Source organism: Mastomys coucha, unplaced genomic scaffold, assembly GCF_008632895.1.
Source record: "Mastomys coucha isolate ucsf_1 unplaced genomic scaffold, UCSF_Mcou_1 pScaffold15, whole genome shotgun sequence".
In the NCBI taxonomy this organism is placed as follows: domain Eukaryota; kingdom Metazoa; phylum Chordata; class Mammalia; order Rodentia; family Muridae; genus Mastomys; species Mastomys coucha.
Genome location: NW_022196897.1, coordinates 65248535 through 65262458, shown reverse-complemented (window position 1 = coordinate 65262458; position 13924 = coordinate 65248535).

Genomic DNA, 13924 nt, shown 5'->3' with positions numbered 1-13924 from the left:
TATTGCTAAATGCATCTGAAAATCAAACAATGCACATACCAACACCTTTGAAGTAGAAACTAAAGTGGAAAAGATTCAAAGAAAATGTAACATACACTTTGAAGACAGTGCAGTCAGCAAGGAGTTGAACTGCATATTACTCAATTCATATAAAGATGTAACAAATATCCAAAGTGCCTCAAGATATAAAATAGTTGTTGTTGGCAGTTTGATGAGGTTCAAACTGTGGAGAAGAATTGCAAAACCAATTTGTTATAGCAAGGTGAATCTAAAATAAATGTTCAAATTTGCCCAGAGCACATGTAACAAAAATCATCTCCTTCTTCTTCCTTATGCAGTGAGGGAAGCTATTGCACATTATTCCCCTGTTTGTAGACAGTTAGCATTCGCAGGCTTAGAACAAAAGGTGACAAGCTCATATCATAACTGATCCACATTTACCTAAGTTATAAACGTGCACCCAGAGGACAAGAAACGCCATCCCACAGATAAGGAGAATAATGCCATTCAGACAGCAGAGGGAGGTGTCATTAAAATGTGGTTCCATAACAACTTTATTTCTCCGCTGAAAATTATTAGAGAAAAAAATAAAAGTTTGGGAGAAAAGACCAACAGTGACTGTTCAGATTTCCTTAGCTATACCCCCTTTGCTATGGGGGCAGTTAACTTAGGAAATGTATACCGAGAGGATTAGATATAAGAAGCAGGAAAATGTAAAAAGACTTTGTGGTGGTTTGAATGAGAACAGCCCCATGGGCTCATATCTTTGAATGTTTGTTCCACAAATGGTAGAACTCTGTAAGAAGGATTAGGAGGTGTAGTCTTGTAAGAGGAAGTTTTTCACTGGGGAAGGCTTTAGTATTTAAAGGGTCACACCATTCCCAGTTAGAGTTCTCTCTGTCTCATGCTTGCAGATAAGATGTAAGCTCTCAGTTGCTGTTCCAGTGTTGTGGCTGCCTGCTACCATAGTCTCTGTCATTATGGTTATGGACTTACCCTCTGAAACTGAAAATAAGACCCTTAATAAATGGTTTCTTTCATAAATTGCATTGACTATGGGTGTGTCTTCGCAGCAATAGGAAGTGTCTTAGCTAGAATTTAAATGGAGCTATTCTGTAATTGGTGTGTGTGTGTGTGTGTGTGTGTGTGTGTGTGTGTGTATGTGTGTGTGTATGTGTGTGTAGGGGGCATCATAATGCTCTATCAAGATAATACATGGTTTTTTTTATTTGCTATAGCCCCAGTACTGAAAAATGGCATCTCATTTGTGTTTCTGGCTAGTGGTCCCCTATAGACCTGCCAACATGACACACACACTGTTGTCATTGCTTTCTGTTACTTTTGAGAACTTGATCGTAAGACCTTATTGCTAAAGATGCCTCATACTTAAGTTGTAAAGAGTAGAGAAATCAAGTGGATACTGACAAGTTTTACCCATACTGACTAGCTTTCATCATGCTAGAAGGTGTTACGAAAACCACCAGAGGGAAAAAGCAAACACTGATCTTAACCAGCTGCAAACCCTCTGAGTCATCATAACTGCTGCGTTGGCAAGGTATGTCCACTGTTGCACGAGTGACATGAGCAAGGTATATCCACTGTTGCACGAGTGAGTCATCATAACTGCTGCGTTGGCAAGGTATGTCCACTGTTGCACGAGTGAGTCATCATAACTGCTGCGTTGGCAAGGTATGTCCACTGTTGCACGAATGACATGAGCAAGGTATATCCACTGTTGCACGAGTGAGTCATCATAACTGCTGTGTTGGCAAGGTATGTCCACTGTTGCACGAATGACATGAGCAAGGTATGTCCACTGTTGCACGAGTGAGTCACCATAACTGCTGTGTTGGCAAGATATGTTCACTGTTGTGCGAGTGACATGAGCAAGGTATGTCCACTGTTGTATGAGTGACATGAGCAAGGTATGTCCACTGTTGCACGAGTGACGTGAGCAAGGTATGTCCACTGTTGCACAAGTGAGTCATCATAACTGCTGCATTGGCAAGGTATGTCCACTGTTGCATGAGTGACATGAACATTGCAGGAGTAAACAAAGAATTTAGGCTTAGATTTAAGATCTCTCCATTGCTATACACAGAGATCAATGCATTTCTCAACCCACATCAGAGAAGCTTCCTCTTGCATACATGAACATTAACACAAAGACTAGCCTCTGGTCAACATGACCAGAGAATGAGGGACTGTAGAACTCAGCCTTCAGTGAGGCAGCTGTATCACAACCCTCTCTCAAGGCACAAAAATCGTCTCAGAAAATTGGGTGGAGATATTGTAAGAGGTAGAGGTGGTAGATGAATAAAAGGAAACTGTTTTCTAGATACAAGGCAGTTGCACATATGAACTCACAATGATGTCGATAGCATTGGTAAGATCTGTTCTGTGTGTGTTAACTCACACTAAATATGACAGCATGCGTAAGTTCTGTTCAAGGCAAACAAACCCAGTGTGAAGGTCAGCATGAAGTTCGCCCACTGGCTGTGGAGCCATTGGCATTTAATAGCTGCTGGGATACAGAAACTCGGTTTTCTTTAAAGGTATGATTTGTGGCAGTTGGTCCACTCTCTAAGGCAACCCCCATATCAATAAAATTTGAACAACACTAATTGGCCTTGATGGGCTTACAAAAGAAACATGAAATGTAGGAAAGAGGGGGTGAATTTGTGAAAAGTTTCTGTGTATGACTACAATCAAAATACAGTGTGTGGAATTCTGAAATAATTGGTAAAACTGTAAATATTATTTAAGAAAAGATTGGAGGAAAATCTTTCAGAAGGTTTCACTATTTTCAAAATTAAAATGTCAAGAAGAATGTTTTATATATAATTATGACAGACATTATATATACTATATATATATTCTTATGTTCATTATAACTATAAACTAGTTCCTGCTCATCTTTCTGAAGAGTATATGAATTAAATTCAGAAGAAAACACCCTTCTGGCATGTGCCTTTCCACTGACCACTTAAGCTTCCAATGTACCTTTCCTTCTCCTTTCTTTCTATGTCTTTAGTTGCTTGCACTGCTTACAACCTCCGCAAAGTAAGTTAAGTGATACTTCAAGGGAGCCATTGCTAGGAGTTTGTACAAAAACTCAATACAGAGAAGTTAGTGGACAAGCGACAACCTGTGCTGCAGTTGGTCCTGAGAAATCCACTAATTTCCATCTTTCTACTGATTTCTATCTTAAGTTTGCCTGTTTGTGAGCCAGCACTAAGAGGTCAGAATTCATTTTTAGAGGGACTGAGTCCGTAATCGACTGCCCCTTCTTAGTAGTGATGGTTGCTCCAATGGTCCATCGACATTGTCACAAACCAGGTGGACACTAAGAGACCTGTTAGGAATCTCCAGAGTGCTACGTGTTGTCTCTTCTCTTTTTGTTATGCAAGTCCAGCTCCTTGTGGTAATAGTGATCTTATTTAGCCAGATTGCCATGTCTTTATTTGACTACTTAATGCACTGGTACAAAAACAAAACAAAAACAAACAAACAAACAAAAACCCACGTGATCACTTGCTCCTCAAGGCCGTAGGCTTGCTGCAGGTTTTACCATGCATTTGGTGCTAGTGTATTTTCCCACACTGAGAATCAGGTTCACACATGAAATGAGCCTGAGCGAACAGAATGAGAAGACTGAATTCCCCAAGTAGCTCACTGGAAGAGGGTGAGAAAATCCAAAAATGTAGCTACATTTTGCTTCTCTTTACAAATTTTCCCATATTCAAAATATAGTTGCTATCATGAATGGCCACATGTCTTTTGAAAAGGGACTAAGTAATATTTATTGTTTGTTCTTGTGGTTCTATTGCAGGGACCTTCCTCCAGGGCTCCTGAAGAGACTCTAGCCAGCCTAAGCATGACAAACAAGGCTTATCCTTCTCCCCTATTGCTTCTGCCTTGCCAAAATCCCTTAGATTACATTCCTAAATCTAGCCACAAAATCTACTCCCTTGTTTGGCCACTTCCTCCTCCTGAGGCTGACTACCAAGGTCCTGCTATCAAAGTACTGAATGTAGCAATCAAAAGCCTCCTTTTGACTTACCTAATTAACATGGCTAATTAAAATTAAAAACCTCATCCTAACACAGAGTTTCCTCTTCTCTCTTTTTAAACTGCCATTTGCCTATGGGCCAAGTCTGTCCCCCTCTTTTATCTAGAGACAGTCTTTTGTCCCTCTGGGAAAAATACCACTTCCCCTTCTCCCTTACCCCCTTCCTCCCCTTCCCCTGTTCTCTTCCCCTTCTCCCTCATCCTCTATGTCCTGTCTTTGTCCCTTATCCCTGCACTCTGTCCCTTTGGGGCAAATAAATCTACTTTATGCTGAGAACTTGGCTTTGGGGTAACTTGAGCTGACTTCAAGGTCCCTCCATCCCCGACCTTTCCTTCAATTAATGGACTATGACAATGAGAACTCAGCTGTGCTGAAAGAGAAAAATAAATTGTCATTGCAGTGGATGACATGAGCTGTCTCCCTGCCAAATGTTGACAACTTTTTATTGCATGAACTAGGAGAACCCTAGGTGGTGTGCTCTCTTTCATCCACAGAAGGAGTACTCCTTGGTCACTAGCACTGGCTGCCTTTCCAGCTTTACTGTTACATTGCTTTGTTGCTCTCAGGTAAATTCTGCCACTTGATCCTGTACTACTTTTGAATTCTATCCATCCTACTGGTACTGAAATGTGTACCTAAATGACATTATCCCCTCTTAACACAAGCTTGGCATGAGGGGACAACAGCCTCAGAGAGATTTGCAAAAATGCAAGTACTCTTCACAGTTGGCAAGCCGTGGGATCTGCCCAGCCCAGCTGTCTGTGAACAGATGAGGGCGAAGCAAATGTGGTCTATATACACAATGGAGTTTTATTCAACCTTGAAGAGTAATGAAATTACCTTATTTATACGAATATGGATGGATGTCGAAATTACGTTAATCTACAGGAGTCAAACTCAAACAAATTTCAAACTTCCTTTCTTATGTAGATCCTGGATTTCATATGCATGTATACATTTATACCATATATACACATATACATATATATGTAATATGTGTGTGTGTGTGTGTGTGTGTGTGTGTGTGTGTATGAACGGCATGAGAGCACACACAGGACTAACTGGGAAAAGAAAGAGGACTGGGATAGGAAAAATGAGAGAAAGGAGTTGGTATGTGGAATAAATATGGTCAAAGAACATATACACTTTAGTGGGAATTCCTCTATGAAACATCTCTATTTTAATAAATAAATGTCAATAAAACAAAATAAGTAACTGAACAAAATTGCAGTGTACCCCATTATAGCCTTCAAAGTGACAACAGAAGGTCCCCAGCCCCTCTAAGTGTCTCAGTTCTCAGTTGGTAAACTCAATCTAACATTCTCTTCCTGCAAAGTCAATCCTTTTCTTCCACTCTGCCATGGCATATCTAGCCACTACTTCTCACTAACTACAGGCTTGCTGTATACACGATTCAAGGAACCATTCCAGCATTCTAATGAGGACAACTCCACTTGTCCCTGCCAGGACATTCAAGCAGAAATCACAAGAGAGTTGTTCTCACAATGTATTGTTCTCTCCCCAGCTTCATACTCTCTCTGGTGCAGGTCCCTCAGCACCCTTTCCGAGGCATGGTCCCTTGCCCAGACTGGTCCATAGCATTCAGTTATTATGTTTCTTCCTCCTAGGATGTGCTATCATCAGACACTGGTTGATGATCTTTCATCAAGAAGGAGGGTCTGACAGGCCAATGCTGAGGGCAGGCCTCATTAATGATACAGCCCCCTATCTGAGTTAATTACTCATCTCCAGTCAAAAGAGGCAGCTCACTTTGAGGAAGAGAAAGGAAACTGATTTTCCTAACTGGAGGGTTTAGGAGAATCTAGGGATTCAAAGTATTTATGTTTATCCATCCTCCGGGCCCTATCTCTGCTTCCAGAATCTCATCTACTTTCTGACAGAGCCTAAGCTTTGCCATAATCCCTACAGAATCTTTGCACTGGGCCTTTCTGTTTTGTTGCCTCTGGCTACAGAGAATATCTCTTCTCCTTTCTAGGGATGTTTGCTGACACTCACACTGTGCTGAGTTTACCCTCAACAATGCAAACCAATCGGTTCCTTTTTCCAATGCTTCTAAAGTTATTAATGGAGGTCAGTAAACTTGCACCATTATCGTAATCACTGTTAATGCTGTGAAGGGGCACCATGACCAAAGCAACTCTTATAAAAGAAAGCATTTAACTGGAGGTTAGCTTACACTTTCAGAGGCTTAGTCCTTTATCATCCTGGTAAGAAGCATGGCAGCATCCAGCCAGACTTGGTGTTGGAGAATCAGCTGAGCATTCTATATTCAAATCCACAGTCAGCAGGAAGACAGCCAGAGTGGGATGGCTATGGATCTTCAAACACAGCCCAGCTCACTAGTGTACTTCCCCTAATCCTTCTCAAATAGTGCCACTCCCTGATGACTAAGCACTCAATGAGCCTATAAGGGCTGTTCTTATTCATACCATCACCCCCATCTTTACACCACCATTGCACTCACTGTTCACTGCCCTGCTTGTCCCAGTGCCCTTTGTTCTCTCCTCTGGTATCACTACACTGCTGCTTAGCCATGCTGTCAACCTCATGGCTCACCAGTACAGACTTTGGCTTTCAGGCCCAATGTTGTTCAACTTCAGGTTTCTATTATTGGGGCTGGTTTCCTGGGACCACTTCTGGTATTAATCATTTTGTTTGGATTCTCTGAAAAATCAGAGCCTGAGAAGAGTATCTCTGGGTAGTTAATTATAGAATTCATCCCAGGAAACTAAAGAGGTAAATGGAGAGAGTAAACAAAAAGAGGAAACATCAATTCAGAATGTGTAACAAGCCCACTTGGATACATAATTCAAGTGTCTCACTGCTGTCTGCCTAATATTTGGAAGGATTATTTATTAACTGGCTTCCAAATCCCATGGTACAAAAATTAGGCCAAGGTTGCATTCCCACATTTTGAAGCCCATTAGCATCACCCAGAGATCTTTCAAACCTCATGATGCTTGGGCTGAACCCCATACCAATTAAATGAGACTGCCTGGGGAATAAATCTTTTTTTTTTTAATATTCTCTCAGGGATACTGATGTATGACTCACTTTGGAAACAGCTTTCACAAGGAGGCTTAAGGAAATGCTAACTCCTTCCCACATGAATGTTTGAGCATACACCAGGCTGACTAAGCAGATTTCCGTAGAAAGTCCCAGTCTTTAATAGAAAAAGCCTTTAGAAGCAAAGCAAAAGATACAGAGCCCAACTGCTGCTCGGCTGTTACATTTGTGGGCAGCCGGTTGCCCACAGCCAACTCACAGCCAGCTGCCACAGCTGAAGAGAATTTGTAGAAAAGGCAGAGGAGGAATTTGTGAAGCCAAGTATAAGTATCAGAACTGATTAATAATGATGATGGGGTTTGGTTGTGAAGTAGGATGTCAGTGCATTGCTAAAGATTTAATGAGAGAGCAACCCACAGTATGTGGTAAGACATGGTCAAGTGTGAAAAGTAAGGTCAGACCCTGATGGCCAATTGGCTGCTTGCTAAAGCAAAAGGGCAGAGCAGATATTAGCTAGCACATAAAAGAATTTTGTTTTGATTAGCCAGGGACTGTTCAGGAAGAAAATCTGAACTAATAAAAATTATTAAAAGTGTCCCCATGGAGCAGATCCTCTAATAAAACCTGGCATTAAAAGATTAAGGAATGACATGACAAACATGCATTCAGGGATATTCAGATGGCACCTACATGACAAAAGTATATTCAGGGGTATTTAGATGGTGCCTACATGACAAATGTGCATTCAGGGGTATTCAGGTGGTGCCTACATGACAAATGCGCATTCAGGAGTATTCAGGTGGTGCTTACTTATCCACAAATTTCCAATCCAAGTTCAAACATAAAAGGGCTTCAAAAGGGGTTCAAAATGGGTGAAGCCAGTTTAGAAAAAGAAATAGATTTACAGTCTATACATTGGGATTTTGACTGATACAGCCCCAGTAAATATGATCCAGGTCCAGAAATTGTACCCATCACTTAACCAAAGAGGACATTACTATACTATAGCCAGCCTCTCCTGATTAAAGCATAAAAGACAAATACCACATCTGGTTACCTAGGTGAGAATTCTGAAAGTAAATACAAGTAAAACGATTGTGCAGGGGAACCAAAGCTAGAGAAACAGCTCACATGGGGCATCTCTCTCTCCAGCTCTAAGTTTATAGGTAATTGTCTTTGGCAAATTTAAACACAAAGTAAGGAAATGTGTCTCTCCAGGCCAGAACGCTCAGGAGAAGAGTCTGGACAGATAATTTGGAAACAAAGGCTCTGAGGAAAAGAAGGTTCAGGAAGGAGTTTGCCTAGATCTACGTATGAATCCACAGGAGGATCTGTCGAGTCCTTCAGTAATATATTCACAAGAGACATACACAACAGGACTCAGAACTTACCTGGAATTTTTTATAAGTCCCCACAGAACACAACAAAGCAACAGATTTTATGGAGTTAGCTCAGCCAGGCTGATTGCTAAAAGGGAAACAATTGTATTTTTCAGAGACCCATAAGAAGACTCAGAATCTGCATATAATGTTAATGTTGTCCAGGATGCAATCCAAAACAACTCAACATAAAAAGAAGCAGAAAATCTGATTAAATATCAAGGGGAAAAGAGAAATCACAAGGCTGAGAGCGTCCAGGAGTTAGACTAGCAACCTAAGCCTTTCAAAATGCTGTTATAACTGCTCTGTAAGATAAAGAAAACATCTTCAATGGAATGAAAGGGTAGGTATTCTCAGAAGAGAAGTGGAACTTAGGAAAAGAATATAACAGACACTTCACAAATGGAAAAATATAATAACTGAAATGTTTCAAACTCCTGAAGTCAGCACAGAGGTTCTAGGGTTAATAATCAAAGCTGAACCCTTCCCCACCACAACGTATGGCTGTGGTAATTAAAACAGTTTGGTAAGATCCATTCCACAAATGAATAAAAAAAATAGGAAGATACAAGAAATTCAAGTGATCAGTTGCCTCATAACAAAAGAAGCAAAGAAGCTAAGGGAGGAAGGAGAGATTGAACAAACGATTCAATGTAAGCTGGTCTTCCAAATAGCAAAGAGAGCGGCAGACCATAACTTAACCCTCACACGTGTGAAGGATGTGGATGAGCTAAGCTAAGAATCCAGAATGATGAAGCTTGAAGAAGAAAACATAGACATGAATAAGGATTTTTTTAAAAAAATAATACTGAAAACATGAAATACTTTTTTGTTTGTTTTTTCGAGACAGGGTTTCTCTGTTTAGCCCCGGCTGTCCTGGAACTCACTCTGTAGACCAGGCTGGCCTTGAACTCAGAAATCTGCCTCTGCCTCCCAAGTGCTGAGATTAAAGGCATGTGTCACCACAGCCTGGCTCATGAAATACTTTTTAATAAATTATAAATTAGAGTGCATTGGAACTAAGATATTTCACTGAAGAAATGAAACAGGGCTGAGCAGAATTGTTATGTTGTCAGGATCCATAATGGGACAAGCTAATAACTAGCAGGTGATCATCCTGAAATGGCCTGCTTAGGATTACTATATAATCTGGGACAGGTGAGACTTTATTAAGCAAAGCTGTAAGGGACTCATTTTAGGAAAGATTCCTGCTATCAATATGATTTTCCTGTTATTATAAAACATATATAATAATCACTAAGTAATAGCATACCCCTTTGGAGCCCATCTCTGCAGATCTATGAAGTTGAACTCTCTTATAGTGATGCTATATAGACAAATATATGACTTACGACTTTATGCAGATCCTATAAGAATTCCTAAAATTATATCAGTGATTATTACGCTCTTTTATAACGGGACTGCTATTAGGTCCTTTTCTTGTAGTCAAAGCTGCAATGAGAACTCTGCCAGACTCCCAAGTGTCAGCAGTTAATTGCTCTTAGATAGTAACCAGACTTTCTCCTGCTCAGAGCACATTCCAAGAGGTTGTAAAACAATTAACCAAAGGTCATAAAAAGGGAACTAGCAATTTATTATAGGTGCTAGGACAGAAAATAAAATATTGACTGGGTTTATATATACAAAACCTCTCCTAAAACTTAGTTATAGTTTTAAACCTTCAGTGACCCTGTGGAGCCAAGACAGGTGATGGATGTTTAGCTAGATAATTACTCCTAATGGATATGCATGTAAACATTCGCTGTTGTAAACTTCCATTTCAATTTATGATTTGATTTTCTATGTGAATTTTTGATGAACTTTTTAACATGTGATCATGTATTCTGAAAGATGCTTAAGGGCAGAGGACAAAGAGAAGAATCAGAACTGGGAGACTGAGGTGAAGGGACAGAGGTGAGAAGAACTGATCTGAGAGAGGAACTGAACTGAGAAGTTTTTAGACAGAACACTTTTTAGATTAGAAGGAGAATGCAGAGTGGAATAACTTAGGAACTACAGGTAACATAAAATACTAAGAGAGCAATGTGCAGAATGCAGAGGAAAAGAGGAAAAAAGAAGATGCTGCAGAGAGCAGAAGGAGCAGGCAGGCTTCTCCTTACCTTGGGACAGAACAGGTTCCATGGTAAGGACAAGGCAGGCTTAGTGTTATCAAAAGAAACAAAGCTTTTTTTCTTACAAACATGAGTTTAATTCATTCAGAATTAAAAAGGTAGAAGCTTTTTCTTTCTCTATGTAATAAAGATTGGAGCTCCATTTTTCATCCAGAATAAGTGAGTTCTATCTGCACCAGTGCTTGGTCTTTTGCTCTATATGCATATGTAAGTATGGATGTGTATGTAAGTATGTAATTGTGAGAATGTATGCATGTATGTGCATAAGTATGTAATTGTGAGAATGCATGCAAGCCGGGCCCAGCTGGGTATGAATAGATATGTATAAATGAAAAATGAGCATGAATCTGTATATGAATTTATGTGAGATTACACATATTTGCTTATGTAAAAGTTTTTCCTTCTTCTGGTACAATAGAAGTTTACTGCTCCAAACTTCCCCCTAGCCTGACAAGCAAGAGGCATCTGGACAATAGGGAAAGGCTCTAGCAATCAATCCTTTACTTAATCTCCTGCTGTTTTAGGATGAGGTGCTAAATGCCAGAAACTGCAGTTTCTGGCCTCAGAGAATCACAGAAGGCTGGTCAGCTACAATAGCATAGTAATTTAGACTTAGATAAGTAAACTTTACATTATACAACAACCCTCGTAAGACAAAGTCAGCCTCCGTCCTCATCTGCTGCCTCAAGAAGAACCTACAAGAAAGAAGAAACACCTAGTCGGGGCTGGTCCTGGGCATTATGTAGCCTTCTTTAAATCTGAGATAAACTGGCCTAAGTGACACAAGCCCAGCTTGCAGGTTATATTTGACTCTACTTACAGGACATTCTGTTAGCATTTCGTCTAGTCTCCACCCCACAGTTACGTGGCAACAGCCAGGTGTGCCTGACTCACTATAAAAGGGGTTGTTTGCCCCCTCCTCACTCTCTTGCTCTTTTTACTCCCTTCCTCGCTTCCCTCTCTGTCCCTTCTCTCCCCATTCCACTTCCCCTTCTCCACATGTTCATAGCTGGCCTCTACTCCTCTTCTCTGTCTGTCTGTCTGTCTGTCTGTCTGTCTGTCTGTCTGTCTTTCTCTGTCTCTACTACCCCCTCAAAACCCCTCCCCATGCCCTAAATAAACTCTGTTCTATGCTATACTGTGGCTGGTACCTCAGGGGGACAGGATGCCTTAGCAGGGGCCAGCAGAGGCACTCCCTTCCTCCACACTATACCACACCCCCCAACAAACATGTCCCTGGCTTCTTTTTCTTTTTTATAGAACACAACACATTTATGAGGACTAATCTGCTCTACTGGAAAATTCAATAGTTATTGCCCAGAGTTATGAGTATGATATGACAGTAAAAGAGAGGGGGTAGATTAATTTAAATATGATAGTAGTTTCTAATATATATATACATATATGTATGTGTGTATATATATATATATATATATATATATATATATATATATCTTTATCTATATCTTCCTAGACACCTATCTAAAGATATGTTAGCAGATATAGGAACATTGCTTAATGAAATTGTAAGCTAATTTTATAAGGAGTGTTGTGTATGTTCAGAGATGAGAGAGGAGTACCGGTGCAATTTAACTCAAGGCTCTCCAGTATTGTGTCCCTAAATAAACAGAGTCCACGTGTTGAATTTGATGTTCTTGTTTGAGATATCCATCAGGAAACTTAGCCATTTCCAAAATGAAGGGCTCCTGGTTGCCATCCATATCCCCTTAGTTTCCCCTGGCTTTTAAAAAAAAAAAAAATTTGCCAACAACAGAAAAATTATACAACAGAATATGTGTGTGTGTGTGTGCAGTGTATATACATGTTAAAGTTAAGCTGTACTCTTAGAAACAAGTCCTGGTTACTATGTTATAGTCACAAAATAAAAACTATCCTGAATGCTTCTCCAACTAAATATTCTCACACATTTCCGTTATCCCTGTGTGATAGTATACTCTTCTCCTACTGGATGCTGAAAAGCAGAAGCTTTTAATTATCAATGTGAGGTGTGAAAGCAGAATCCCAATTGTTTTGTAGAGTTATTTCCTGTGTATAAGTGTTTTGTCTGCATACACACACATACATATGTATATATGTACATACATGTGTATGTATGTGTGTATGTATATATGCATATATGCACTGTGTGTGTACCTCGTACTCCTGCAGACAAGAAGAGAAGAAGCTGTAACTAGTTTTATGGGTGCTAAGAACATGATCTGGTTCTTTCTGCAGGAGCATGTGTCCTTAGCCACTAATCTGCCTTTCCAGCCCCAAATCTTAATGTTTTAATTTGTATTTCTTTAATACCAGGTGTTATCTTTTTTTATTCCGAGTTTCTGTGCTATATTGTCTTATTTGTCCAAAGAAAAAGGTGTGTGTAGTGTGTGTGTGTGTGTGTGTGTGTGTGTGTGTGTGTGTTGTAACTAACATAAGCATGAGTTCCCCACTCAACTACCTGTTAGTTCCTTTTCTGACTTATTCCTTGTTTCCTTTCCTTACCTTTTAAAAATATTGATTCGTATAGCCTTCTCATATAATCATAATGAATAATTTGAGCTAACAGGATTGTAAGAAATGTTAATGGAGTAGTAGAAGTTGAAATTATCAGTATTCTTTAAAAGAAATCATGAGAATTGAAAAATGCTTACACAGATGAGCCTGTGTGTTTGGCTAGCTCATTCAGACATGTACATACCAGCAACCCACTTGGCACTGACTTCTATTTGTCTGCTTGGACATCAGGCCAGCATAGCTACTGAACTAGCCCTGGGGACTGAAGCAAATGTGGCCTTGTGAAGTCTTGGAGCACAAATGTCTATGGTAACATAAGTACTAGTTTCTGCCTTTAGAAGATACAGATAGACAACTGTGCCGGTTAACTAACTGTATTAGTTATGTTTGATTGTCAGTTAGGGGTGATTCAGAGCCAGCATTGAAACAAACATCTGGATTTGTCTGAGAGAGATTTTCTAGATCAGGTTAATTGAGGTGGGAAGACTCATCTAAATGTGTGGACACCATTACATGAACTGAGGGGCACCAGAATGGATAAAAGGGAGAAGGCAAACTGACCATCAGCAGTCAGCTGTCCCTGGTTACTGTAGTCTCGTACCCCTACCTCCATGACTCCCCACTGTGAACTGTATCTACATACTGTGAGCCAGTATAAGCTCAACCTTATTTAGACTGCATTGGCCAGATATTTTATCTTTGCAATCCACACTGATGAATACAGAACACATGTAAGAAAGCGAACTTCAACCAAAACACAGCCTTGAGTAAGGGTGTGCCCTTGTCTACCACAAGGGTCT